Source organism: Vidua macroura, chromosome 2, assembly GCF_024509145.1.
Source record: "Vidua macroura isolate BioBank_ID:100142 chromosome 2, ASM2450914v1, whole genome shotgun sequence".
Taxonomy (NCBI): Eukaryota; Metazoa; Chordata; class Aves; order Passeriformes; family Viduidae; genus Vidua; species Vidua macroura.
This window is the reverse complement of record NC_071572.1, coordinates 6312724-6340202: the sequence shown is the minus strand read 5'-3', so window position 1 is coordinate 6340202 and position 27479 is coordinate 6312724. Positions and strand designations below refer to the sequence as shown.

The following is a 27479-nucleotide window of genomic DNA, read 5'->3' as shown; positions in this document are numbered from 1 at the left end:
GTATGTACTTCCTCATGTTTATGACATTTATTTCTGTATCAACAGTGAAATAGTCACTTTACACATTTATTTCTAATAGAAAACTCACTGGTAGTCATGTTCAGGCAGTCCTGAAAAATCACTTCTGTGTCTTAGCAACAGAAAGCATTACTAAACTGAAAAATGGCCAGCAACAACCTCACACTGCTGTCCTTCCATTGTCACAAAAGAAGTGAATGATATTAAAATCAGTTCAGATTTGGAAAATGGCATGAATTTTTTCATATAATACTTACTGGCCTAACTTTTAGGATAGCTTGATTTTTATTTTTCATTATCTTCTATCTTGCCATGCTACCTTACAACCCTCCAGCTCAACTTGCTGTTGCATGTTGGGCTTTCTGAGTGTGGTCTTTGGTTTTACCAGTGCCATTCCCAAGAAATGTGGTTTTTGCTGCCTTCCTCCCAGTGCAATCACAGGATGCATCTTAGAGACTGAGTCCTTCAGTCCTTTAAAAAAGTTCTGTCTGTAACAAGTTGCCTTTTTTTTTTTAATTAATTTTTAACCATTCCACTTCACAGCTCCTTGTGTCCATTTTCTCTTCTATCACACAACCAACCAACATTTTGATTTCTTCAGTGTACTTGTGTTTCCATGGTGAAGGGAATATGATCATCTTTTCTTGTGGCTTTGCAGATTTGAATGGCATAAATTATGGATAGGCTTTTTAATCTTCTAAAATGTTTTGGGGTTTTTTTGCCTTGAATCCTTTGTGTTCAAGTTAAATACAATTTATAATCAGGTGCTTATTAGATATCAGCACTTCAAGGCCAAGAAAGATAGTGGTCTGACTTCCAGAATATTTCACCCAATTATCTTTACCTAGGTTCAACATCTTGTATTTGCCTAAAGCATCTCCTCCAGAAAGGCACCTGGGCTTGAGATAAAGGATTCACCTCTTCATGTGGTAGTTTGGGAAAATAATTAATCATTATCTTAGAACACTGTGCCTTATTTCTCATTTGAATTTTCCCAGATTTAACCCCCAGATATTGATTCATGTTTGGCTTCTGCTTGATTAAAGGTACTTATAATAAAAGAGTATTCGATCTTTTCTTTGACAAGCTAAACATATGGAGCTCTTCAAGTCTCCTGCTTGGTGCTCTCCCTGAACCAGATCAGGTAAATGAATTATGCTGCACTCAGTGTCCTACAGGGGAAACAATGGGAGCGTGTTTGGCACAGAAACATTGTGCTTCACTGGGGCTTGGAAGAGGAGGAAAAAGAGGAGGGAGAGGAGGTTAGGCAGGGCAGGAGACAGACATTGCCAGGCAAGCTGCACAGAAATCATCAGGAATGACCCCAGGTGTGCCACAGCTCTGCAGTTTCTTATCTGCTATTCTGGAAAAGTGCTGAGGACCATTGCCCAGCCTTTAGCTGTCTGCATCAGCCTGGCTTGGACCCTAACGAGTCCTGAAACTCACCTGGCAGGGACAGGATTCAGGTTTCTCTGCAACATGACCAAGTGATGAGACAAAAGCATTTAGTCTTCATCATAATCTGCTTTAGCTACAATAAAGAGACCGTGCTAGGGAGAAAAATAAAATAGCTTTTATTTCATTCTTTTGGAAGGGATATTTTGGCAGTCATGTATCATAGAGGGGTTTGGGTTTGAGACCATAAAAATCATCCAGTTCCAACCCCCTGCCATGGGCAGGGACACCTTTCTCTAGACCAGGTTGCTCAAAGCCCTGTCCAACCCAGCCTGGAACACTCCAAGGACAGGACACTCACAACTTCTCCGGGATAAAACCTATAACATAAAACATATATGGAAGAGTATCAAACCTCTATCTGTGTCCTCATACCAAAATAGTTTCATTAAAAAAAATATTAAGTTGAAAACACTATCTCATTTCTATATTTTCTATATCTGCTTGGGTATTTTTAAGTAGGTGCAGTTTTTTAATACATATTTGAGTTTTATATGCTTAAACGGGTAAAATTAATACTTATATTTAGCTTTTAAAAGTTGTATAGAAAGCACAAAATTAAGGACAAGATTCATGCACAGCATATATACAGTTCCTAAAGATTATAATAAAAAGCTGCTCCAAGGAAAGTATATTAGGGTGATTTGGACCAAGTTACAGGTTTAAGATTACAATATTAAACTTTTAAATACCACATTGCCAGGTCTGAAATAGCTGGTGTGCGGTTAATTCTGTGTCCTTGTAGAATTTTAATGCAAAACAAAAAATGAGCTTGGTGAGCCTAGGCAAATACCTTGAAGCATATGAGATTTTTCCAAGCTGGGCCAACTTGTTTTTTCTGGGCTGTATTTTACGTCAGCTGCACCACATGAAATGTATAAATGCATGGAAAACTATAAAAATTGCCAAGATTGATGTGATAATCTGTTCTTCTTAACTGTTGTGAACGCTTCCTATGTCTTGCATTTTGTTAAAGTGGATATATTTATTGTAAGCCCAGTGATTTGGCACTTCAGAGGTAAAAAGCTCTTTACTCCCATCCATAGGTAAAAAAAGGAAAGAACAAGCACAGCACTGCTTTTTAACTAATTGTAAGCACAAAAATGCTTCAGAGAGGAGATGTCTCCTGCTGTCAAGTAGTGGTAACCAGGGGAGGACATGCAGCTCCCATTTCCAGAGAGCTGCTCTCCAGGGCTTCTCCTGCTGCACAGCACAGAGGTGATCAATTTGTGCTCACCCACAGCAGGTGAACCAGTGTTACGGTTTGCCACCTCCAAGAACACCACCTTGCACCCTTCCTCCTCCTCTACTCATGCCATACCCTGCCCCATTCCTGCCTGCATGGTCCTGACCCTTCATTTCTTCTTTTCAGTTAACTCAGCTCCTTTGGTCAGGAAACAGCTACACTTTTCTTTCTTTTTAACAAGTTATTTTTCTGCCTGGCCAGGGAACTGCACAATGAGTCCAACAGCCCTGGAGCTGATGCATTGATGCCTTGTTATGAGTCTGGGCTCCTGGATCCCCTTTCCTAGGAAGCAGCCATCTCTCACTGCCCCTCAACACTGCAGTCCAAAAATCCACAGAGTGACAGGGCAATGCCTGCTGAGCCTGCAATCTGATGGAGGATATGGCAATAGTTCCCTGAGGAATTTAGAAAAGCACTGCTAGTTTCTCCTGAGGATGCTACCCCACCAAAGTCTCTCCATACTGGGTATCAAGAAATGCATCTCAGCAGGCTTGGCCCTGGGGACTCCTATGACAGCACAGTACCTGAGGTGTCAAAGGACCTGGCTGCCAAATGAGGAAAAAATCCCAGACAGATCCCAGACTGTAAATCTTGCAGCCAGGAGCTCCAAGGAGAACAGTGTCCTTTGCTCCCCTTGCTGGTGAATGAAGGAAAAGCCTAAATGCAGAGATCTCACACAGGCAAAGTGTGGCAGGCTGGGAGCATTGGGGAAACATCACAGCTCCCAAAGGATGGCAGCAGGGAACAGAAACCTCCTGGGATGGAAGAGCTTCTTTCTAAGCAGTGGAAAGCCCATGCAAGCTTTCTACACACACTAAACACTGGAAGAGCTGGCCTCTGGGAAGGTGGACATGAGTGGCAAAGGATCTGCTGTGCTTTAGTGTGTGGAAGATGGGGACATGAACATGGATGATGTGTAGAAGTTGCATTCACCTGTTGGGCATCCACACATGGGAAGTGTGAAATTAAGTTAACTCATACTGCTGCTAAAGGTGTTCCTGGTATTCATTTGTACAGAGTGGCTATGCTTTCCCAAGCTGGTGCTTCTTCCCCTTTTCTCCCCTGTTAAAAGCTGTTTCCTTGTGAGAGGGGAAGAGCTGCTTATTCAGGACACAGCAGAAAGAGCAGCTGCCTGCAAGGCTCAGCTTGTGGAGACTGGGTGGATTCTTCTTAGAAGAACCCTCATGTTTGACATGGTCAGGTGCTGCCTCCCACAATTTGCTGCACAATTGTGTCCTCCTACACATGAGGGGCCTGACAGTTGCTCTTTACCTTTATGAATTTAATTTGAATTACCATGTGCCAAGTTCAACAAGAGCTTAATAGATTCTTTATTGCTGGGGATTTTTGATACTAGATCAGTCAGATGTCTGTTGGGTGTGGACAATCAAGCCCTCAGGAAAATAACAGACCAATGATTCCTGAGGAATCATCCAGCCTTTGTTTCTGCTTCTCTTTGTTGACTTCTGAAGAGAGTAAAATCTGGAGGAAAATTATGGTGATATATAAACTCTGCCTAATAAATGTTTGATATGGTGTTTTGCAAACCTTGCACAGCTTTGCAAGACTGCTAAGTACTCTACTACTGCTATCTGGGAAAACACAGGTTTTCTTCATTATTTCAGTATTACCTCATTACTTCATTATTACTTCATATTACTTCACGTATTACGTTGGAATAAACCTGAATGCATGTATACCAAAGATCAGAAATCAGACTGTTGGCACTGACTCAGACAGTTTTCAGTACCAATTTACTCTTAGAATGAAAGTTTATGGTTTCATGCTTTGGTCTTTTCATTGCCCCAGATGGAATTGTGATCAGTCACCCTCCTAGTTCATTAAGAAACGTGCAAAATCCCTTTCACTGAATATTCTTTTTTTCCCCCTCTTGCTAATGTGACCCTTTAAAAAGTGCTGAAATCTAGAAAGCAGAAAAATCATAATATCAAATTTTAAGCCGTTCATACCAACCCTGTTAGAAATGTTTTGTGTATCCAAAGACATGTAGAAGTTGCAGTTTTCAGACTGGTGTTCATTAATGGTTTCAAAGGCCCCACTTTCTTTGTCCTGGCCTTGAAAAGATACAGTCTGGGCACAATAATCACATTATTGGGACTAAACGGGACACCTTGAGTCCCTTGTAACTCTTCCTGTTGAAGTCAGTGGATGGCATAAGGGCTTTGCAAGCAGGACGAAAGATGAGCATCTTCCACATGAGGCAATCCAAGAAGTCCTCCTCAAAACACCCAATATTGGGCATGAAAAGACCAGGTGGTAAATTCATCCCCACCAACATGACTCTTGAAGGGAAATGTGCAATGCTGCTTTGGATGAGACATACATGAATTCACTAAATTCAATAGCTCAAACACCTTCTCCCAGTGCTCGCTCTGCTCGCTTCCAGTTGGCTCCTTCAGCATGGCTTTGCAGCAAGCCAGATATTTCATTTACAACACAGAGGTGTATGCCTGAACATATTTGCAGGCCAGGAGGGGATTTTGGCTGGAGAGATTTTTTTTTTTTTTTTTTTTTTTTTTTTTTTATATTTTGGAACAAGGAGTTAGAAAATTCCTGCCTGGAGTTGGCAGAGTTGGCTTGGTATGGGTTAAGGTGCCAATTCAGCTGTGCTCAGCCTCTGACGGGTGCAGGCAAGTGCTTGGCTGAGAGGGTTTCTGGGTCACCTCTGAGGTGTGCCCTGCTTGCAAAGAGACTGTGTCTCCCAGGAAGAAGTGGGGATGCATGCAAGCTGCTAAATGTATGAAACAAAGCATCTGATTGAAGTGGAAGTGCCAGAATGACAAAGGACTGTGTTTTTCAGAAATAATTTTTTTCTCTGTCCTGTATATTCTTGGGTTGTTTTTCTTTTTTGGTGTTTTTTTTGGTGGTTTTTTTTTGTTTTTTTGTGTGTTTTTGTTTTGTTTTGTTTTTTTTTTGTTTTTTTTGTTTTGTTTTTTTTTTTGTGTGTGTGTGTTTTTTGTTGTTTTTTTTTGTTTGTTTGTTTTGTTGTTTTTTTGTGGGGGGTTGTTTTTTTTTCTTTGGGTTTTTTTTTTGTGGCTTTTTCTTTTCCTCTTAAACTGTATAGGAAAGAGAGAAGAGTGTGATGTCTTTTTTACTGATGTTAAGTTTGGCTTGTGGATGAAAAGCTGGCCCAGGTTCCAGCTTTCACAGCAAGTTTGGGAAGTCTGTATCTCATGCTATTAAAAGTGACTGAATCTTGGAGGTTTATCTCAATTTCACATAAATTTGAATAACCCAGAAATTTAAATCAAGTTGCAACAAAAATTTAAAGAGGTTTTTGATTCATGGGAAGTTCTGTTTATAGAGTCACTTCCAAGCAGATTCCAGCTCAAGTTGTTCACCTCTCATTTTGCAAGTATTTTTAAAGAGATTCTCCCTGCTTGTTTCCTGGTTAATAATTGCCTTTCCAGTGGAGAGAAGACCCAGCTGAGGATACTGTGGACCCACAAGTAGAGCCATAGTATTTGAGGACATTCAGACCTAGACTTCTGTCCTGGCTCATACTTTGGGTTCCTACACATACGCAGAACAGAGACCTGGGCTCAAATCTCAAGCAATCCAGAAGTCCTGAGGTGCCCATATTTATGGTTTGGATTTATGATGAAATTCAGTTTTAGAGGAATAGTAAATGAACTAAAGCATGGAAGGGAAGTGTTACCAAAATCAACTTTCAGGAAGCCACTATTAGCTTCTTCTGTGAACAGAGGCAAAAGAAAGAGATGTATTTTAAACTAAAATCACTTTCCCCGTCCTCTTACCCATCACATTCCTATGTTATTCTCATATAGCCTCTTTAAACTTATATATGACTCAAAAATAATATTTGGTAAGCACAGTCATATTCTTCTCATCAATATTTTATTTTGAAACATGTTAAAGAGTTGTGTTGCACAATAAAAAACGTCTCTCTCTAAACATCATTTTCTAATGGGCTTTTTATGTCCCATAAAATCTGCTAATTTTTACTTGTCCTCTCTTGTCAATGAAACAAACTATTATTTCTTTCTGCAGAACCAAACTGCAAACAAGAATGTCTGGAATATCAAGAGTAATGATGTACAAAGTCCCTTCTGGCCCCAGCTTCTATTGAAAAATAATTGGATGAATTGGTGATGCTTACATTTCATCTGGCCTGCCACTGTGAGTAATTCCATAGTGCCTTCTTGGCCAAAGTTCAGCCATTTAAGCACTTGGTGAAAATCTATTTGGATGGACTGGGGGGTAGGAACGTGAGAGATAACAGCAGGGGAAGAGTGAAAGCTCTTTGGAATGGTGTTGCATATGTTGTCACAGCATCTAACCCTGTGCAAGAGGCATCCTGGTTGTGGCTTCAAGTTTCTGCCACAGTGTGAATAACAAACGATGGGGATGTTAACCATAAAAGTCAAGCTGGCCTGGGTACAAGCTGCAATGTGATGGGCAAGGGAATTCAGATGGTGGAATAGGCCCTTGTGTGGTATAAATTATTGTGGTACCATGTGATGCCAGTGGAGTTATGATTTACCCAAAGAACTGCCTCTTTGCCTTGCCAAGAAATCATTATATGGTCTGTCACCTCTCAGAATGGATTAATGAACCAGAACTAAATAGATGCCAGCTTGCCAATGTTCTTATTGGGGTCATAATTTGCTACAAAATTTTAATAGGAAACAATTCATAAAAAAATTATTTTGTTTTCTTCCAAATCTCTCAGACAGTAATTCAAAAACATGTGTGTGTTTCCTTTTGTCTTTTAGTTCATTTGTTTTCAGTGACTTTTTCTTCTGTTCTTTTTGATGCCTTAAATTTTAGCTTTCATATTTTCCAGGTTCTGTACTGCATTAGTGTATAACTCTGAACTTCATATAAAATGTTAGCAAGTTCTCTTCACAGTTTAGTCAGACAAAACAATCCTTTTCCAGCCCAGAACCAAGGACACCGTTACAGCTTCAGCCCCAAAAAAGTGCAAACAGCAAATTGAGGAGAGCAATCTGGGAGGATGGGACCTCATAAGCTGAAGCTGCAATTGGACAATTAACCCCAATATGGAAATGGACCAAAACTCATAGAAGTGTGAAAAGGTGTGACCATCTTGGGTGTAGCTTTGGCCAGGCTCTTGTACTGCCCAAGGTGTATCCTTTGAAAGCCTTTTAAATAAATCCCTACTTTATTCCTTTAACACTGTCCAGCCTCTGTTCTAGGCAGCCTCTCAAGGCATCACTTTTCCTGCCTTATTGGTGATGGATTTTGGAAGGTTTTGTCAGACTTTCCCAGACTTGTAGATTTGGGAGAAGACAGATGCCCCATAGAGGTGGTCACAGGGAGGTTGAGAGCAGGGTTGATTGATGCTGTGAGGTGGGGACTGCTGGGATCCCTGGTGGGGTCATTATTCCAAACCCCTTTGCACAGCCAGCTCTTAGGCTGATTTCTCCTGGGTCTGCGCAGCCCAGGCTGCAGCCTGGGAGGGAGAGACAGGGAATCACAAACAGCAGAGTTCCCCAGGCCTTCCCACTGCATGATGAAGTGAGAGGGTGGTGAAGGTGACTTCTTCCTCCTGCTCTTTGGAAAATAAAGGTGAAGAACCATGTGTGAGGTGGAACCAGCTCCTTGTTTGTCTTGAGCAGGCACTTATTTCCATGTGAACAGTTGCATTTGAACTTTTTCTTTTTTCTTTTTTTTTTTTTTTCTTTTTTTTTTTTTTTTTTTTTTTTTTTGGTGGCTTGGAGTTTGTTTATTTTTTAACAAACCCTCCCATTATGAAGTATCCCATGGTGACAGCACATCAGCCAGCAAGTGCACCCCTCAAGGGATGTGAGGCACCAAGCTTTGCCTGTTCATGCCTAAGGTGTGCATGCAAGGCTGACAGACACAGCCTGGTATGTGCTTTCTCAGGGAAGTCTGAAAAGGTGGGGGCTTGACTTCACCCTGGCAGTGTGGTAACTACAAAAAGGGAAGTGGGAGGGCTGGAAAGGATAAGTCTTGTTTAGAGTGGAGTCTTCTCAGACAGCCCCATGACTTCATATGAAGTTGTCACACGCCGAGTCATTATTTTGGACAGGAACACAGCCCAGGCAAAGTGGTGGTCTGAGCTCTAGACACTACTGCAACACACACAAATGGGTATATGGACTTTCCTTTCTACCCAAATAAATAAATACATAAACCCAAAACACACATGCACAGGCTGTAAACCCCAATGATTCAGACTGGGTAATTCAGGGATTAACTAGAAGGATCTCTGGTCATTTTATGGTGCTCCTCATCATGCACACAAATTCAAATTATTTTCCTGTTCTGGTAACTTCTAACATAGAGGAGAACCCACACTCCAAATGTGACTTCAAATGCAATTAGAATCATAAAATAGCAGGTTGGAAAGGACCTCAAGGATCTCTGGGCTAACCTCTCTGGGTAAAAGCACAGTCCAGACAAAATAGCCCAACAGCCTCCCCAGCTGCATCTTGAAAGTGTCCAATTCACCACTTCCCTGGGCAGATCATTCCAATGTCTGACTGCTCACATTGTAAAAAATTTTCTCTTGTTTGTAATCAAAATGTCTCCAGGAGCAACTTGTACCCATTACCCCTTGTCTCTTCCATGTGGAAAATGGAGTTCTCATCCTCTTTGTAGCCGTCCCTTAAATACTGGAACAAAATACTTAATGGCTGCTGCCTTTCAGTAATGAACTGCATTCTGACTAATTGAGATTCTTCTGTCCTTTCTTCATAAAACATCTCTTGTTTCCTTCACTTAGTTGAAAAAATGTTTCCTGTTAAAGGCTCTTTCCCTGCAAGTTGTCTATGGACACTTTCCAGATAATAATCCGGGAAATATCTTGGGATTTCCTCAAATCTCATGATTAGATGGATTTCTGCAGTGATCTGAGGGATTGGGGATGATCTTTTCCTCGGGAAGAGACAAGACTTTTAACAAAACGGGGTAACTGCAAAGGCTGACCAATGTGGTGCTGAGGAGCTCCCAGAGGAGGAGACTGTTAGAAGACAGGGTGTAGAAGGATGTGTAAAGGTAGCAGCCAGATGGTTTATGTCCTTGTTTATTCTATATGGGAGCTGTAAAGAAATGGGATAGTGTGTCTTGGCACGGAATGAATAAAGAAGCTGAAAATGTGATTTTGGGGTGGGGAAAGAGCTCGCAACAATGAGGTTGTAAAAACAACTCCCATAAAATATATCTTGGTCAAGTTCAGTTCTGCTTTTTGTGAAATTAGAGAGAGCTGATCTTACAAAAACAAGTGCTTGTTGAGGTTGCTGTTGTATGGAATTGGCGTGTGCTGTTTTTCTAGCAGACTCTCTTCACTGTCATCAGAGTGCAATTTCTCTAGAGTCGCTGTGGGATGCAACAGATTTCTTGGAAAAGAAGGTTGTGTTGACACCCACAGGCTAGTAATGTTTTCACAAGAAGGAACATGACTTTACATTCGACTCTCTTGAAAAGAGATTAGCAACACTGTGATTTATAAGAATTGCCAGGATTTGAGGTTGCTTTTTCTCCCCTCTCTCTGAATCTAAGCTCCAGCAGGTAGGTGTTAAGTGAGTGAAGCATTTCTGGCAAGATTTATGTGCCCATACAGTAGAATGGGAGTGAAATCTGACAGTCTAAAGGAGGGGGAGCAACTGACAAATAGAGGGGGTGGAAAAGGCAGATTGGCTTGGATTTTTTTCTTTCCTTTTCCTTTGCAGTCAAAACCCTTTGAGACTCTTCACTTTGAGGCTGAAAATTTCCTTTGCACAGACATTTCCCTCCCTTGTCCTTTTGTTCTAGCAGTAAATATGGGTCCACAGCATGTACATGGAAAGCAGGCACAGCCAAGACTAAGTCTCCCTGAAATAATATCTTTCCTAGAAACAGATGACAAACATTTTCCCCAGAAATGAGATATCTCCAATGATGAAGTTCTCTTAGCAGAAAGAAGCCCTTTCTCACCATGGAGCCTTGCAGTTAAGTAACCAGTACTAAAAGACAGTGTGTCCTCATACAGGAGGGTGTTCCAGCCTAAATAGCAACAAAAGCCTCTGCTTTTCAGAAAGATCTACCACCATCCTCTTTGGGTGTGTGGATCAAATAGGTGCTGAACAGCACATGATTGCTTTTGCAGGACCGTGGTGGTCAGCAGTTCCAGGACTTCTTGGCTGTTAGATGGGGAGCAATCTAGAGGTGCAAGATAGTTGATATAGTTTGTAAAATCCCCAGAAGCTCAACACTTGATGAATAACAGATTACAAAAACCAAAATGAGCGGGAATAGTTCCATTAGCTCCATTATTCCTACTGAGCAATACCATAGGAAAACAAAACAGGGAAATGGTTCAGATGATAATGGCATCCTTCTGGCTGCAAAAAGGACCATTTTCAAAGACTAAACTACTGAATATATATTTAAAGATCAGAACTTAAGTTTATTTCTGAAACTGCATCTGAAAGACATCCTGAGCTATGGGTGAAAAGAGAGGGAGAAAAAAGACACACTTGCTAATTGAGTCCTGCTTTTACAGCCCATGGAAACACATAGACATATGGATAAGGGACAATCTACTGTCTGAATAAAATCCAAATGTGCAGTTATGCCTAGGTTCTAACAAATTTGGAGTGTCCATCAGCCATAGAAACCCATCACCTTACTCATCAGAAATTTAATAAATATAAAGGACTTCAGAGGAAACACTTTGACTCATGTGGTGTCTTTTATGATGAAGGTACATCACAAAGAAATTTGCCACCAGTACTAAAAAAACCCAATGCTACAGCCTGTGTGTTTGTGAGGTGACTGGAGTGACCTCCTGCTTGGGACTACTTCTGAGAAAAACAGTGAGTGCAATTCATCTGGAATCGTCTGTATTTCTTCTCTTTTGTGACAGCCTTTAAGGTTTTGAAAACAGCCTGCTCCTCGGTGAGAACAACTTGAAATTTTTTGAAGCTTCACTGGAAAATGAGAAAGACTAAAAAAAAAATTGTGGTTTTCCTGAACTGCCAGTCACCTAAGGATTAAGCACTGATGTGAAATGGAGAAGATATCACGACCAAGTTCTGATAACACTGACTGGTCACTCAATAAAACGTCATCAGTGGGAGATCATGAACTTGCTCCGTCCTAAGAGATGATTGCTGTTATGGCACTGTGGAGGATAGTGTGGCCAGGTTCAGATCCCTGTGTAGCCAAAAAGCTCAGTTTTGCTATGTCAGTGACCTAACCACTGGTGTCTTGGCTAAGCTGAGCTGTTCTCCTTCTTTGGATGCAAACACTTTTTCTGATGAAAGCCTAAGCAAAACTGATTTGTTTCTAAAAAAGATTTATGTCCTAACAAATCAACATCTTCCAATTAAAAAAAAAAAAGTGTGTATCGCTGGAAAATTCCCATTTAGCACTACTGATGAGTAAAAAGTTTTGCTTTACAGATGGAGTTAATAATAGTTTATAAGCTAAAATGAAAAGGATTTTGGGTGAGCTTCCTAAAGAGGAAGTGAGTCACTGTCTCGGCAGGAAAAGTGTTCCAGATAGGCAGGGCTGGACAAGTTACAAAACACCCCCCAACTGTGTGGAGTCACAGGGAGTGGACAAGGGATTATTTCATCCCAGATTGCAGAAAACCAGGAATTAGTAGGGGGCCTTGAATTTCCCATGTGTCTCTAGGTATGGTCTTCTCCCATCTCCCAGGCTCAGAGCAGCTCAACTGAGTCATCCCAGGGAAGGCGTAATGGCTGAGGAAGAAGCAGGTGTTGCAGATGGGTGGGTGATTCAGTGGATGGTGTTATTCCTACTGAGTCAATGCTAAAGCAGTTTGTAAGCAGGAAGTTGGGGACACTGTGTGGCTACAAGATCTGCTTTCCAAATCCAGTGACATTCAAGGAGTCTGCGGTTCCCTCAGTATGCTTTCCACGGGGTGAGTTGCTTTTAGTTGTTCTTGGGCACAGCATTTTCAAAAGCAGAAACTAGAGAGGCATTTTTAAGGTGTCTGTCAGTGGAATTTACAATCTTGAGAGTCCAGGTCAGTTTTGATGATGGCATTTCTACATTAGGAAGGCATTTTTGGAAAACAGAGTCCTGTATTCTTGTGACTGACTTTGCAACCCTGCCACTGGTTCCTGGAGTGTCTGGCTTGAACCTTTACATGGAATTCATCTCAATGAGAGCTCTGTATATTTTGTATTTGGCAGAGCACCAGGAATGGTGCTGGCACTCCTCAGGTGTACTTAGTGACCATGAAAAGCAAGTTCTCCATGGCCACCATGTCCTTTGAAGTGCCAATATTGTCTTACAGAAGAAAGGTGGAGTTGCTGCATCTCCTCTGACTTGCTTAACTCATTGAAAATGTTAGAGAACATGTCCTGTAATGTTCTAAAGTTCTCAAGTAATTTAACTTTTCAGAGAAGAGATGATATTTCACTTTCTCCATGTGTGTATACAAGTCAAAACTGCACACATTGTACAGCACAGAGGAGAAGATTTAGATCTTCGAAGTCACTGCTGTTTCCTCTGTCCTTTTTGCATTTGGGTATCTCTCTTCTCTTGCTGGAAACATTACAGGTTTGGAAGGTGGGTTGTTCCACTCTTCAGTAATTCAGCACTTAGTCCTTCCATTTCCTTTTATTCCATGGAATTTCCACTTGGTTTTTTTAATTTGATAGCATGTTTCCCTCCAGAAAATAGAGGGGAAATGAAAATATAATTATTGAATCTCATAAGAACGTCCTCAGGCTCAGGTCCATATGGTGCCTGGGAGGATGGCAGATACTTCTGTGCATCTCTGCAATGTGATGAAATGGTTCAATGGTTCAATGGTTGGCAGAGGTGACTTTCCAACTTCTTGTGCAGAGAGCAATTTCTGGGGAGACCACACGTTCTGGGGACACAAACTAACTTAACCAACCATTCCCTCTGAGGCTGAGGAAAACAAAATGAGCAGCTTTCCTTAACTCATGTTTGACGTTTGCACTTACTGTTTTCCACCTGTTTTATCAAGCACTTCTGTTATGTTTTATTGGCTGAACTTTTCATCCATTTGTCCTCTGCCATCTCTTCTTCCTTCACTGAGGGTGCCCACAGGAGCTCAGTGGAGTAAGATTTAGAGAGCAGATTTCAGATGGGCTTCATTTCTGGAGTGCAGTAATGACAGACATTTATTGTTGCTTGGTTATTATTGTTTTTTCTAAGTAGCTATTTTTGCTCTTAAAGGATTTAATTCTGTTTTTACTAAGAACAAAATCATCCAAATTGTTATGTAGGGAAAACTCACTTCACAAGATAACAGGGTAAATCTTGATGTTCTGTTTCTTTTAGAAATTATATAGTTTATAAAACCCATATTGTTTCTAAAGCTGAAATGCTATAAACTCCAGTGTTTAAGCACTGTCCTGAATGCATTTGCCTCACTACCTTTTTGCTTTTTCTTTGCATAGGTAATTTGTTCAACACTATGGAGAAAGTCTGTGTCAAAGCTTGGAAAAAACCCAATTCCTTTGGTCACAGCATCATCCATCTGCTGCACAAACAGCAGCCACATGCCAGTCCAGCCCTGTGCCCATAAAAATGATAGTGATGAGAGCAGCTAAAGCAGAAGGACCACCAGGATCCAGAACCTTCCCATTACCTTTTGCTTCATCATTTTCATCCCAGCCTTTCTTTCCTAAATGTGGATATACTACATTTTTATTTTTAGAGAAGATTTTTGGCAAAATCCACAATGTTAAATAGGAATTAAGTTCAGTTACATCTTCCCCATCTCTTTATGAAATACAAGTCAGACCTTAGATGGGATGCAATCTCCTTTACTTCTTGCCCTCTTTCTAAACAAATCTAGAGTTGAATGACTTGGCTTGAATTTATATCAGTTATTATTCAGAGAACAAAATGAAGAGTAACAGCATGTATCAATTAAATTTTCCTCATCCACATCCCCGCACTGTTTTCCAAGTGAAAGCATTGAATACAATCTCTGCTTTCATCAAGATTCTCTGTGGTGAAAGTGTTCCACAATTGCTTCCTACTGAGTTTAGCCCCAGTTTCTTTACTGAACACCTTTACTAGCCAGGTACAACAAGCAGAGCTATCACTGAGAATTAGACAGTAAATTCTAATGAAGTGAAAATCATTATTTTTATTGCCTGTAGAAATCTCATTATCCTCCCTGTTTCCCTTAAAATGTCAATAATTTTATAATTTTTTTTACAGGTCAGGAATTAAAAGATTAAAAAAAAAAGAGGAGACTACTATTATTTTGTACTACATATTAGTCTGCTGGATTTGACAATGTGTTTTCTGATGTCCTAGCTTTCAAGCCCTTTGAATAACTGTAAACACTGCTGGAGAGTTGGAAGAATGAAAATAAGGCACTGATTGAAAAAAATACAGAAGAAGGCTGATCATTACTACATTTTTTTTACTTTAAAACATAGTGAGACAAACAGTAAAAAAAAAAGCCCTGTGAGCACTCTGAGGAAAAAAAAAATAGATATTGTTGTTCCCAGAGCAGGGAGCAGCTTTAGGTCTTGGATCAGAAATGTCCAGGACAGTGGGGGTCTGACCCTGACTCTGCATCTGTTTAATGCTGTGACAATGTAGATATAAAAACCCGTCTCCTAAACAAGTAACTGAATCAGGGCTGGTTGGTGAGAAATAAATGTCCTCAAAAGTAGACTCTCTCCCTTGTTCCCATCCCCAGAGAGAATCAGTGACCCACAAATTTTACCTGGATTCCTCATGGAGGTGCAAAGAAATGGTCCCCATTTTCCAGGCCCTAAAAAGCAGCTCCTTGTGGGCAGCACAGGGAAGTTGTGCTACAGATTTCCAGAGAAGAGGTGTGGCCCATGGGAGAGCCTCAGGAGCAGACACCTCTATTTTGGATATCTGGACTAAGGCAGACTCCAAGACCTCTTCTGCAGTGCTGTGTCTGCTTTGGCATCCTCTTCAAAATGAATGTGACCAACCAGAGAGTTCAAAAAGCCTTAGATATGTGGAAAAATTTGCTTCACAGAGGAAGAGTTGAAGCTCTGTGTGTTTAACTTACTGATGAAGTCAGCAGATGGCTTGCTCATAGTTTATTAGCTCTTATGTTAAGAGAAGGTATTTGATAGTGAAAGGTGATGTAAGCAAGGCTGGATTTTTTTTTGTTTTGTTTTTCTTGAGGAGCAGATTTTACTTTAAACAGAAGTTACTTGGCTCAGGAGAGTTCATTCACTTAAGAGGGAGCAGCAATTCCCTTAGGGGTATTAAGGGATTGAGCGGGTGAAAAACTGCAGATGATGGTGATGGTAACTCCTGGCCTTGAAGCTTGACTGTTCTATAAAACTTCTGGGTGGAGGGATCATAAGTGAATGCACCACAGGATTTCAGAGATGTGTATAAAATCCTACCTCAGCATTCTCTCCGTGTGTCTGGAACAAACACTGTGCTGTCCCATGCATTCAGATCTGGCTTAAGAACGTCAAACTGGTCATAAAGCTAAATGACAAAGTAAAAGAGCACAGGAGGGGTGGCTGGTGATGTGTAAAGGGTATTTCAGATCCTTACAAGTGATAGTGAGCAGGAGATAAACAACTCACTTCTTAATCATAGTGTGCGACGCTCAGAGGAAAGGCAAATGTCATTGCAGAACAACAAGTCATCTGACGGCACAAAATAACCTGCTTGTAGGGCTTTCAGAGGTTACTTCAAAGCTTGCAGGCAGAATGTTATCAGGATCTCACGTTTCAATATTTGTGTTAAGCCATGATGTTAAAAAACCTTAAAACATTTTTAAGGTGGAGTTGGAGCAGGTTTCTGAAGATCATTCTGGGATGTAGTCACCTGTGGAGTCACCTGAGGAGGGGAAATGGTGATTCAGGAAGTCTTTTCCCATTCCATACCTCTAAAATGTAATAATTAAATAAAGAGGATTGTTGTGCAAAGGGGCAGCAAGCTGATGGAAAGACATGCCAAAACCCAAGCTTTTACAAGACTTGGAGCTAATCTGTGTTACTATGTCTTCTCCATGTCTGTGCAAACTGGAGTTACAACATGTACACAGAGCAGCACTGATTTCACAGTGCTTCCCAGCTGGAAGGAGCTCAGAAGGTTGGGCCCATGAATGGGGCAGTGCCACCACCCTGCTGTGCACTGGCTGCCCCAAAGCATTGAGGACCTCGAGTGCTGTGTCCAGCTCTGGGTTCCCGATTTCAAGAAGGACATTTTGGTGCTGGAGTGAGGCCAGAGAAAAGCAGCGAAACTGGCAAAGTCCTGGGGGAGCTGGTGGTGTTTAGCCTGGAGAAAAGGAGGCTCAGGAGAGACCTTGTCACTCTCTCAGCTCCCTGAAAGGAGGTCATGGCCAGGTGGGGGTTGGTCTCTTCTCCCAAGTGTCAGGACAAGAGGACGTGGTCTTAAGCTGTGCCAGGGGAAGTTTAGGTCGGACATTACGAGGACTTTTTTCACAGAAAGGGTGATTAGACTTTGGAGTGAGCTGCCCAGGGAGGAGGTGGAGTCACCATTCCTGGAGGTGTTTAAGTAAAACTGGACATGGCACTCCGGGCCATGGGCTGGGTGACACAGTGGTGTTCAGTCATAGGTTGGACTTGATGATCTCAGAGATCTTTTCCAACCTAATTGATTCTGTGATCACTTTGATCCTTATCACTGCCCAGAGATCATTGTAACCTGCTGCCACTGAAATATCACAGAACAGTTTGGGCTGTGAGGGACAGTGTTTCAGAATTGTTAGTGGTCCATGATCATGCCCAGTACTCCTGCTGCCAGGCCTTTAACCAATCCACAGATGAAACCCCATGCATTAAGATATAACATTTAAGTGAAGTCTCTGCACTAAGTATTTTCCACAGCTGCCAGACTATTATTAAATTTCTGCCTTGTAGGAATTCTGGAAGTCTTTTTGTTTTAAATGTGAATGGTTTCAAGTGGCAAAATTCCCTTTGGTTTTCAGCCAGCTCAATAAGGCAACAGCACTGGCTCAGAGAAAGGGGAAGATAGGTCACCTTGAGAACTGAGACTGACTTTATGCTACTTCTCTCACTTACTGGTACTTTCTTCCTCAGACCTGAGGATTTTTGCAGGTGAAGGAGGGACAAGTCTTCCCTGCAATGTCCCAGTTCCACAGTTCTGTATCCGTAAGTCCATGAGCTGTTCAGTGGCTGCATGCAGCTTTTCCCTCATCCCAGCAAAAGAGACAACATTTAGGATCATGCCAGTTTGTATCCAGGAGGATGCTGTTTTGACACTGATACTTAAGAGATAAATATTTATTTGGGGTGACCCTGTTTATTTGTCCTTCTTTGTTTTTCTTCCTGGACCAGTGGGAACAATCAACAAGTTCATTTCCTTGTTGGGAAATGATGGCTGGACTTGTCAGTAAGCTCTCTAACCAAAAGAAATTTTGGGCTCTGGTTTTTACCCAGTACCACATTATTTTTTTTTCTGTATGAATGCTTTCTCCTTGTTTTCACTGTCTGATTTTTAATAGACCTGCAGTCAAGCAGCACTTCAATGTCTTGATCTGCAACTTATCTCCAAGGAAATCCCACGGGACACATCTCATGACATGTGGTCGGTGGCTTGGGGATGGTCACCCATCATCAAAGAAAGAAAATTGTTTCATTATTGAATGTTGGATACTTTGCCCAGCATCAGCCTTTACAAAGTCTGTGATTCATAGCAGTTGTACAGTATAACAGCCTTTCTTGGCAGGTAATGTTTACATATTGCCCAACCTTGCCTAATTTCTATGTACATTTCAAAGATTATTGGTTAAAATGGTCAAAGGTACCATTACCATAAAACATCACATGCTTTATGCTAGAAAGTTGTGATTTTTTTTTTCAGTTTAGACAGAAGTTCATGTGTCTGCACAGGCAAAGGAAAGGGATAACTTTCATTTTAATGTAAAGCCTGTATAATTCAAGAACTGAAGAAAAAGAAGTCCAGCAAAATAAAGGTTATTATGTAAATAGAGCTGAGAGGGAAAAAAAAAAATTCTTGAAAGAAATGTGACATTTACATGGCACATTTAGAAAAAGTTCTTTCTCATTTCCAGGTAATTTTAATTGTAAGAGGGCACCTGTTTGTTAAACTGTATGGCTTGAAGATTCTTGGGAGTTATAAAGATCACAGATTATGGCTTTGGCTACTGTTCAGCATATGAAATCAAGGAGAGGAGGAATTTAACAAGTGTGAGTGTTGTAAAAGCTGTCACCAAGCAGTGGTTGTGCTGGGAGAACCAGTAGGCTTGGTGCAGCTTTGGCACTTGGCTTGCTTCGTGTGCAGTCCCTGCAGTGCCCCTTGATAAAATCAGAAGTGACAGTGCTTGGTGTCCTCGAGCCCATCAGCACAGGGACAGTGGGAACAGCCCCTGGAACAAGTGGTGTGAGTGCCTGTGGGTGAGCAGCGTGTTAAAAACACTCAAAGGGTCTTTGATTTAAGGGCTGCAGTGCCTTGGTGCTTTAGGGAGTGGATCTGGCTGCAGGCAGAGAGGAAAAGTAGCAAAAGAAGAGACGAGAAAGTACAAACCAGAATTTTTGGAAAACACTTCTTTTACCCCGCCTTTGTTAAAAATTAAAACAAATACCCACCAGCTGAAAAATTATATTGAATAATTGCACTTCAGATACTATGCCAACAAAACACACATGGGCCGTGGTGATAAAACATTTTCTCCCAGTGGAACAAATCACTTATCAGGCTATGATACAAAGTAAGGAAACATTTCAGTACAAGTGAACTTTAGCTTCACAATAGCTGCAATAAGGGAATGCTGACTTTCAGCCGCCTTATTTGGAGGAGAATTATCCAGACCTACCCACAGCCTTTACTTATCTGCTATTGTGTAATTTTTAATGTCATATTTGCTTATATGTGCCCCATAATTATTTTCCACTAGAGACATGTACAGCTACTATTTTGCTGCCTCACATGTTTCCTTTAAATTTTCATCTCCCTCTTTTCTCAGCCACTTTGTCTCTCACTTTCTTTCCATACCACAACCATTTCCTTTCTTTCATTCATTTTTATATTATTTCTTCCTTTTCTTTTGTCTCTTTTTCCTTTCCCATCTTTCATATTCTGTGTGACACAAAGACCGTAGACTGTCATTTTTGCTTTTCCCTGTTTTGTCCTCCATGATGTTTTCATCAAACTTGAGAAGAGAGAGAAAAATTTTGAGAAGCTTTTTCATTTATCCTGATCTCTCTAGTCTTCTCTATGCCCTTTCTCCATGTGAGGAAACTAGCAGCTCACCCAGGAGAGGTTGTTAGAGCCACATCTGTACTGTGCTTTAGGGTGCCAGGACCTGGAACAAAACACGGGGTTGCGATGTAGAATAGCGGTCAGAAATAGCACCTAAATTTTTCATTACCCTGATATAAAGAGGAAGCTGAGATTCCCCTAAGAATCACAGTTAAGATGATTTGAAAAGCCTTGTGAAAAAGGAGATTGCAAAGGTGGTGTGACAGAAAGGTTCCTCTGCGAGGTTGAGGCGTTTGTTTGCAGTGCATTACTCCAAGGGCTGCTTCTGCCTGTTGCTGATGACACTTCATTTTTTCTTCATCACTGATAGTCTTAAAATATGAGTATTTAAGTCTCATGGCAGTGAAAAAAAGAAAGAAAAGGAAAGCAAAAGAGCCCTCCAAGCTCAGCAGGTGATTCCACACTGGCATTATTTAGAGTTTTTCCTCATTTTTAATCTGGGGTTCTTTGTTTGTTTTTATAAGTACTGGAGAAATGAAGGGAATATGCAAATTTCACCTGAGGACAGATACTTTTTCTGTTCAATATATAATTTTCATATTATTCTTCATATATGGAAGACGCCCATGACTTCACAGGAGGTACAGCAATTCCAAAAGCACCACTCTGCACTTGTATTAAGTGCAGACACTATATGTGTTTTAGGGACACTATATGTGTTTTAGCAGTCCGATATGTACAAAACAACAAATTTTGCAGGAAAAGGGTGTAACAACTCTGCTTAAATATAGTACCTATTTTCTGTGAGCATTTCATGACTAGAGAGAACTTGTAGATGCAGAAAGTCTATTGACACTACTTAGCCTAAGCCAAGACTGTTGCATTTTCCTTCTTTTCTCTCCTCAGCAAAGCAAAGGGGTTGTAATGTACCAGGCTGCTCCTTGTTGGAAGCAGCAAGTAGTGCCACGTGTGACCTTTTGTTTTTTTTGACATGCTACCTTAAAATCTGGTAGCTTTAAGAAATGCAAGGCAGAAAAATTTAATCTCCTGGAACATGACGTAAAGCCATTTAATTATTTTCAAGACATTCTTTGAGAATGACTGGGCTTGCTGCTTGAGGTGGGGCGTGTGCGTGTGACTAAAGGTTTGCACTTCACCAAAAAAGGCCTCCCGGGTGTCCCAGGGTTGTTAAATCAGGCTGTTTCCTGGGCTGGCCTGGAGACTCTGGGCACTTGGAGCTCATGGATTCTTTCCAACAAGGCTGCCAATTTTCAGACCAGCCTGGGTAATTCTCAGGCTCACCCACTCCTGCCCACGAGCTGCAGTTTCAATGTCCCTGACAGCAAAGTGCTTTTCTTTGGCTGTGCTCCCACCAAGCACCCACAGCATGACTCCAGCCCTGCCATTGCAAAAGATGCAGGCTCCTGAGTATTAAGGATGGGTGAGAGATGGATTTTTTTTTGGTCCACAGGGAATGCATTCTTCTTTCTCAGAATGGAAATAAAGCGCTGATATTTTTTTTTCTCAAATTTCCTATGAGGCCAAATCAAATCCCCCCCCCAACAAACACTCTTAAAACCCTCTTTTTGAAGTGCTCTCAAAGTTTCATTTTGATAAAAAATTCATCTCATTCTTACTCCACCTTGAAAAATATTTTTTTTCATATACTATAAAATGAAAGTCAAACCCTTGTAACCCATATTTTCAAGCTGAAAAACTAAAACATTCACTTTCAAGAAGCTCAGGCTAGACCTTTGATGACTTTCTCTAAGATATTTTGTTTTCCAAATGATTTTTTTTTAATTTTTCTTTTAATTTTAGATAAACCCCTTTATTTTTAACAAATTAGCATTCTTAGCTTTTTGGTTGGTTGGTTGGTTGGTTGGTTTGGTGTTGTTTTTTGTTTTTTTTTCTGGTGGGAAAGGTGTTGCCATGGAAGATTTCCATGCACCTCTGTAGTGAGCTGGCCCATGGAGATACTGTGAATGATTTTACCAATCAGTGCTAGAGAAGAGAAACATTTGGAACAAAACTTGACCTAGGGTCTCCTCAACTTCTCCTCCCCAGTGATGTACCTGCTCCTCTTCCCTGTATTCTTGCACAAACCAACCACTCTCCTAACCTACAATATAGGCACAACTGAAGATTAGAGAAAAAGGGCTTCAGACACTGAAAGAAGCTGGAAAGATACTCTAATCAAGTATATAGATCTTCACAGAAATGTGGGAAAATCTAATTCTGCTCTACAGTGGCTGAGATTCAGTGCTCCTCTCCTTTGATATTCCATTTTTTCTGAGGAGTGTTGTCTCCAAAGACTGCATCCAAAGATTGTTGAAGCCAGCTAAGAAAATCCCTTATAATGAATTTTCCCGTAATTTTGAAAATCCTGACATTTATGGGTTGGGTTTTTCTTTTGTTGCTGTTTTGTTTTGTGGGTTTTTTGGTTTTGTTTTTGTTTTAATTTTGGTTTTGTTTTTAATTTTGTAGGAGGAAGAACTGCTAGCTTATTTATGCTCTCTTCTTTGCTAGCTGTGGCAGTGTTAGGTTTTGAACTGAGCTCTAAACCTTAATTACTGTAGCAGCACTGCAAAAAGCCATTCTAATTCTGGGAATACAAACATTCCGTTGTCTGTCAAAAGTCTCAGCTAGAATAAAATGTCTTTTAAAAGGTACTTATCTTTGAAAGCCAACTGCCCTGCTCTTCTTATCACCACCTTCAGCCTCTAGGTCTAGAAATAAGTTTCATCACTTTCCTTATACAAAACCTGACCTAAAAGAACCAAAGCAGGGTTGTGGGTACAGAGATGTTTCTCCTCCCAAGGTGGGTGGAAGAATACATAGCACTGCTTTGTTAGAGAAAGGTTTTCCATCCATTCTCAGCCAAGGGAGACACATTTCAAGTTCACATTTCAGCTGACTAGGCAGGGCTATATGGCTCTCAAGGAGTTTCTGTGGCAATGGATGAAAATATTTGTATCTGGATTTGTCTTCTGCTGTTTTTGTCAACACCAGTAAAGGTCAATGTTTTTCCTTGGTCAGGGAAAGATGATGTCTAGATTTACAACAGCATGAAAGCTAAAAGAAGAAAAGTAAGAAGTAGTTTTGGCAAGTGGTGGATCCTTCAGTGTCCAGGAACCATTAACCTATTAAAATGAAACTATTTCTTTTTCTGTCCCCAGGACACTTCAGTCATTCCCATAAGCTCAGATCCTTCCAAGCAACTCGGAGGAAGCGAAGCTCCCCAAAAGGTCCCTGCTCATCTCTTCAAGCAGAAATTGCAGATAGAAAGCAACAGCTCATCAAGCCATGATGTCAAGAAAGGAAATGAACTAAATTAATTATCTTTTCCTTTTGCTAGCCCCAGCATTTAATTTTTGACTTTTAGAGTCTAAACATAGCAACATGGCACTGAACAGAAGGCTTCCTAAATCTTAGGGAATCTCTATTCTTGTATTTAAAGCCTAAAGGAAATAGAATGCCTATTCTGAATATCTTCAAAGTAAATCAACAACTAAGCACGATTCCTATCCTAATGTTGTTGGAATGAGAAGCTAGATTCACAAAATGTTACACTATGGAAATCTAGAGAAAGAGTGCATTAAATCTGAGTCTTACCCAGTACACTGTCACTTTTCTGTCAGATTCCCATCCCAACCTCTTTTTTACACTGTTCATTTCAAATGTAGCTCCCCTATATCTTTTGGCTAGGAAATGAATACATGCAAGACCCCAGACCTCATGATTCCAGCAGCATGAGGGAGCAGCACATTTAAAAACACATTTATCATTTCAAGGAAGCCATTCCAGGTTGCTTTTTCAGAGAGTGATTGAAAGTAGTTTAGGAAATGTAGAACACTGAAATAAGAGGAAGATGGAGACACAACTACTGGTATGCTCTCAATTTTTTTCAAGAAGATCAGGATACTTGTGTATATATTAGAGTAATTTCCACCAAGTGTAGTTTCAAATCAAAATTCTTGGTTTTCTTCAAGTAATGCAGCAAAAAGTTATCAAGTGGCACATTCCAGGGTTAACAAAGTGGCCACTGTTGGATATAAGAATACAGAAATAAGTCATCAATGGTTTGAATTGGCATTGGATTTTTAAAACTGGTGGTTCTGATTTTAATTTAACATATCCTGTGGTGCAGTGTGTGAAATATGTACTTAACCCAGATTGTTGTGAGATGAAAGCACACTCGTGTTTATTTTACATTATTTGCTGTAGTTTGTTGAAAGCCAACATTCCTGGGCAGTGAATGCAGCAGGGATGAATCATTTGAACTAGGTGAGGGGTTAGCAGCTGGAAGAAAATGAAAGTTAAATAACTACATTAAATTTCAGCAAAATGGGTTAAAAATCTAATGCTAGAGAAACTTGTATCTCCATCCTGAAACGAGGAATTGTGGTACTTATTTCTATGGGTTTTCTACCAGAACTTCTAATGTCAGTTGTGATTAGAGGTAATTAATATCACACATTTCCTACCTTCAGAACTGAGGTGCTGAAGCAAAGTTAAATTCAAATTACTACCAAGGCCTGTAGCAAATGCACCAAATGACAGTATAACACCAGGGAATCAATCCTAATGATTCATATCACCATAGGAATCTTAATCAAGGACCAGGACATCTCCAGATTGTGTATTGAATGGTTAAGGAAAAAAGATGGGCCCTGTGCTAGAGAGCTTAGCACTGAAGCAGAGGCCAAGGGGAATGACAAAGTAGGCAAACTGAAGGGATAGCAGAACAAAATGATGGAACAGCAACACCAGAAATGAGCCCAGCACAGGTGCAGTCCACAGTAAAGATTTTCTGAGAGCTTGTAACTGTGATTTTGATGGAAGACAAGAGAGTGGCTGCGTGGGAGTTTGTGGTAGGCCCGTCTCACACCTGAGTGGTGGGAGTGATGGGCAAAGGTGCCTGCCTGAAAATCTGTCAAGTGGGCAAATAAAGCTTATATTATGGGCTAGATGAGGGCAGAAATATTATCTGGTTAGTGAATGATGCACTTGAACCTTGAAAGCAGGAGGAAGGAGCATCTCCTAGCACAGCAGGGCAGAGGAAGGGGGCCAGGGGCAGCAGCAGCAGAGCAAAAGCCACCCCTGAGGAAAGGATGCTCATAGCAGTGTTTGAGCTGGGCACAAGTTGGATGAGACAGTGCTTTTCAAGGCCAGAAAGAAAAAGAGGTGGGAGTAGCTGAGATTCAAAATGCCAGAAGTCTGCACAGGAATTTTAATTGAAAGGAGACAAAAGGCCACAGAGTAAAGATGGTATTGAGGGGAAAAAAAAAAAAATCACTGAAGATGTGAGAAGTCTGAGCCAAAGATGTCTCCTAGGATGCCTGTGTGACAGGCAGCATGCTCCTGAGGCTATGGGGTACCTCCCAGAGCTGTCAGCTGAGCAGCTCTGCTCCCACCACGCTGGGCTGCAGCTGGGGGGGAGTTGTCTTTTGGGTGGTGTTAGAGGGAGAGGCCTCAACTGGGAGAGATGGAGAAGGGAAGCAGATCTGTAAATCACAAGGGACTGGGAAAGGGAATTTGAGTTTGGGGCTGTAGGTGAGGTTGCACAGAGACAACATGAGGACACAGAGAGGAGCAGAAGAGAGGAGCAGATGCAGAAGTCCCTGGAGAGTGGGGCAGTGAAGAGGAGCATCTGCAGAAGGAGACTTGAGCAAGGAAGAGAAGCCAGTGGGTCACTTAGAGGATGGTGGCTCCATGGGTGCCTGGCCAGTGAAAGATTCAGATGGTGTCCTCAGGGCTGTGCACTGCTCCTTGTGGTTTCACAGGCTGCTCTGCAGGGGTCTCTTGCTGGTCTCTGACTTTCTTCCTCTGTCTTCAGCTGCTCTGCTCTCCTTGCTCAGGTGTGAACAAGCACCAAGGAGACAGAGGACAGGCTGGGACATCCTGCATTCTCTTCCAGCACTTGAAAGTTCAGCATTACTGAAACCCAGAAGAAGAAGAAGAGGTGCTGAAGGCTGTCAGAGTCAGGCAATCAGTCAGACAGGTGCACTGAGGAGTAGAGAGAGCTGGGAAAGAAGGGGCAGAACAGCAAGAGGCTTTCCTTGGGCTAGCAAACACTTGGGTTGCACAGCTACAGGCTTCATCATCACCCTACTCCCCCGATTTCAGTTTTCAGAGACAGCATGGTTTTAGTCCTTCATCATCCTGTCAGTCTGGTCCAGATGGCAGAGTCTCAGAGCAAAGCAGTTATTCACCAAGAGAGGGATTGGAAAAGGACAGTCTGTCTCTAAAAGCAGTAAAGTTGCATTCAGTGAAGACTGCTCTATGCCTAAGAGCAGTAAGGGCTGGACTGATGTAAAATGAAGGTGGTCTTGTCACTTTGGTCATTCTTATGTTTGCATTTTATTTATAGCTTCTATAACTGAATATTACAAATTTTTGTTTATCATAGGCTCTTGTCCTTCAAAAATCATGGGAATACGTTGTCTGGCCAGATAAATGTTTCCTGGTTGCTCTTTCCATTAATTCTCTCAGTCTTTACTGAGGCACAGAAAGATAGGGATGCTTAAATTTCTAGAATCATTAAGATTGGAAAAGACCTGTGAGCTCATTGAGTCCAACCCAGCACCTCTATGTCCAACACTAAACCATGCCCCCACCTGCCGTATCTTGACGACTTCTGAACATTTCCAGGGATGGTGATTCCACCACTTCCCTGGGGAGCCTGCTCCAATGCCTGATCACCCTTTCAGTGAGGAAATGTTCTCTGATATCCAGTCAAATTACCCCCTGGTGCAATTCCTAGGGCTTGCTTTGGAGGTGCTCGCTTAAATTCAGTGCACAGGTACCTGCTTGAGTTTTGGGCTCATCTCTTTGAGGCGCAGAGGTTGTCAGTGCAGGTGCTGCTGCTGAAAGCCCTTGCTGCCTCACTTCTTTGCCAGAAGGCAGTAAGTAACTCGTGCCCTGAGCTGCTTCAGGATCTGGTGGCGGATGGATGCGGCTGTGACAGACAGCGCCACTCAAGGCGGGTGCGCTGCTGGCTCCACGCAGACGCTGGGGGCGGGCGGGGGGCTCATCCCGCGGGGCGGGGAGGGATCACAGAGTTCCCTTTCCACGCTGCCGGCTTTGGGGCGCGCTCAGGGAGGGGATGCGGCGGCTGCAGCGCGGAGCCGCGGCCGCCCGGGGGAGCGCAGGCACCGCCGCCCGCGGCCCGCACCGCGCCGCGCTCCGCCCGCGGGGCTCCGCGGGAGCCGCACTGAGCTGGAGCGGGCGCTTGCGAGCCCCATCCAGAATAAAATACTTCCCCCCTTCCGTGCGTTACATAAAGTTAAACTTTTTTCCCCTTTTCTCTCTCTCTCTCTTTTTTTTTTCTCCCCCATTATCGAAGATCTCAAATATTCCGAGAGAGGTTACAAAATGTGTTTACTTACAAATTTGGAAGTAGCGACAAGACGCAATGCAGTGAATTTGTCATCTGCTCATGACTAGCAGATGGTCCTCCTTCTTTGCAAGCAAACTGCGTGAGTCACATCTTGCCTGGTTTGTAGGATCGAGCCGAGGCTCTCTGGCACCAGGGTGGACAGAGTGGCCCATCCTGATCGTGCCGCCTGCCCACACA

At 41.8% G+C, this 27479-nt stretch overlaps 1 long non-coding RNA gene across 1 annotated transcript; it reads right to left on the bottom strand.

The window, feature by feature from the left end:
* Positions 1 to 1569: 1569 nt before the first annotated feature.
* Positions 1570 to 27479, bottom strand: LOC128803755 (uncharacterized). Its single transcript, XR_008435822.1, has 2 exons — positions 27292 to 27479; positions 1570 to 1793 (listed from the first exon to the last, which is right to left on the bottom strand). It is a non-coding gene; the product is annotated as an uncharacterized LOC128803755 (long non-coding RNA).